General features: G+C 38.2%; 1 protein-coding gene across 1 annotated transcript in view; it reads left to right on the plus strand.

Annotated features, from left to right (window-relative positions):
* LOC107562635 (anthrax toxin receptor 1-like) overlaps positions 1-2859 on the plus strand; it is a 101923-nt gene that overhangs the window by 34938 nt on the left and 64126 nt on the right. The gene's annotated exons all lie outside the window — the stretch shown is intronic.

Consider the following 2859-nt stretch of genomic DNA (forward strand, 5'->3'; position numbering starts at 1 on the left):
AAAAAAAAGTTGTAATTAAATTAAATTTATCTTCTCGTTGTCTGAATTCTCTAGTTTGTATATAAGTGTGGTGTAAGCTGTGTTTAGCAGTGTTTAGTACAAGCCATGGGTGAAATGAGTGGCTTGTCAGACTTAAAACAGGACAAATCATGGGAGCATGTTTGGCAGAAGTGTCTTTAACCTTAACAGCCCAATTGTTTGATGTTTTAAGAACAACAGGCTTTATGATAATGACTGTGTAGACTGTGTGCGGAAGAATAGTGGCTGAAAACTGAAAGTGAATGATATGGATTGTTAAACACTGAGAAGGATTGTATCCAAACAACACAGAACTACTGGAGCAAAGTGACACCAAACCTCAATATTCACCTTGAAGACCCTGTTTCCTCAAAAACTGACTATGGAAAACTTCACAAAGCCAAAACCCATGTAAGAGCTAAAACTAAAAGACACCAATGATAAAATGTGAAAGTCATGATCATAAAACCTGGACAAAATAATGTGAACACCTGGGAAATAGGCAATGTTTCTCTACTGAGGTATTTTTCCACTGTTTGCCTTTAAGCTTCCAACCTTCTCAGAATAGATTCATACAACTTTTGAATAGTCTCCAGTTGAATGTTGTCTATCGCTTCGCTCCCACATCTTTGATTCTCCGGATCAAACTTCAACATCTGCCCTGGCCAGACAAATCACCTCACAATCACCTGACTTGAATATTATCAAACCACTGTGGATAGTTTTGGAGAGAAGTGTGAAAAGCGGACTCCCTCCTCCAACATTTAGACAACATTCAACTGGAGACTATTCAAAAGTTGTATGAATCCATTCTGAGAAGGTTGGAAGCTGTATTAAAGGCAAACAGTGGACAAATACCTCAGTAAAGAAATACTGCCTATTTCCCAGGTGTTCACATTATTTTGTCCAACCTTGGATTTGCTTAGATGGTGTAGTTTCATAAGTTTGTGATTGTACTCTACAGCCCGAAGTGTACTTTAGTTTTGACACAAACACTAGCGTATGTGTACAGCTTAATACATAGCCTTTTAAAATACAGTGAAGGCAAGTTTGAAAGTCAATAGTCATGCTATTGTGAATTTTTTTCTTTTGTTATTGGGGCAAATATGAACACCAAAAGTGTTATCTGTTGTCATTTCTGCTCAACTTTGGTTCTGAGAATCCCGGAAATGTGAAAAGGGTCCAATCATTTTATGAACCATTTAGCAATTGATACATTTTAAATAGCTGATATCACATTAACAGAAAAATTGATCAGTTCCACAGAAAATAACCAAAAACGTATGTAAACTATAAGGATGGCCTTTATAGGAGTTACAGGTCAGATGACTAAACAGTCACTTGCCATTTCAGGTCAGTTCTGCTCTTTCATCTTATACATCCATTTTTATGTATACTGAACATCTCTGACCATCTTTCAGACACTGATACCTTTGCAAGCTTTGGCAAACCCAACAACTGCTTCTTCCTCAAAGCACTTATAATTTGTATAGTTTTTAGCTGTGTGCCGTATGCATCAGACGGTCAGCGAATGGACTGGGTGCAGTTTGCGGGTGTCTAGACTAGCTGTCTTTGACTTGCATTTCCTTTCTTTAACCTCAAGAAATCAGATGATTGCATAACAAACACAAGGGCTGTTGAGTGCATCCCTCTGGCTTCAGCGCAGTCAGGGCATTTCTCTCTCGAAAGGCTCAGAAGCAATTTGGTATCAGCAGTAATTCTTATTGATTTATCACGCAAGTCGAAACCATGTGCACATGTCTTTACTTAGTAGTAAAACATGACCTTCCCTCGTATGCTATGGGTAAACAGCTCAATAAAGCACAATGACAACTGGACCCTCTGCCAGAATTCTGATTCTTTGGGATTTCAACCGACCTCCTACACCAACAAACAGAAAAACACAGAAGTGTTATATTTGTACATTTTCTGCTGCGTTTTTGCTCTGGCTGCGTGAAGCACCAATCGCCCTCCTGTCCATTTTATTCTTTGGAGTGTAGTAATTCAGAGTCGCAACTGAGAGATATAAAATTGAAAATATGCAATTACAAAAGCAAACCTTACATCTGCAGTTTGTTGTTTTTGAGTGGTTTTAGGCCTCCATTGGCTTCTCAGTAGGAGGCCCTTGACAAGTTTCAGAGCAATGGACCCATTACCCCATTCTGTAATCCATGACCCACTTTTCTTTCCTTTTACCAAGGGTTAAGTGCCTTGCATAAGAGTTGATTCTTATGCAACGAGTTAAAATGTAGTTGAAATGTTTTGCAACAATTAAAAATTTTATGCAGTCTGTCCTCAACAACTGCATAAAAACATAAACTATCCTTATATGCAACAAGGAATCAGACAACAATACAGTGGTGTGAAAAAGTGTTGGCACCCTTCCCGATTTCTTATTTTTTTGCATGTTTGTCACACTTTAATGTTTCAGATCATCAAACAAATTTAAATATTAGTCAAAGATAACACAAGTAAACACAACATGCAGTTTTTAAATGAAGGTTTTTATTATTAAGGGAAAACCAAATCCAAAACTACATGGCCCTGTGTGAAGAAGCGTTTGCCCCCCTGTTAAAACTGTGGTTTATCACACCTGAGTTCAATTTCTCTAGCCACACCCAGGCCTGATTACTGCCACACCTGTTCGCAATCAAGAAATCTCTTAAATAGGACCTGCCTGACAAAGTGAAGTAGACCAAAAGATCCTCAAAAGCTAGACATCATGCCGAGATCCAAAGAAATTCAGAAACAAATGAGAAAGAAAGTAATTGAGATCTAGCAGTCTGGAAAAGGTTATAAAGCCATTTCTAAAGCTTTGGGACTCCAGCGAACCAAAGTGAG

This window comes from Sinocyclocheilus grahami, unplaced genomic scaffold (genome assembly GCF_001515645.1).
Source record: "Sinocyclocheilus grahami isolate Dianchi unplaced genomic scaffold, SAMN03320097.WGS_v1.1 scaffold831.1, whole genome shotgun sequence".
Lineage (NCBI taxonomy): Eukaryota > Metazoa > Chordata > Actinopteri > Cypriniformes > Cyprinidae > Sinocyclocheilus > Sinocyclocheilus grahami.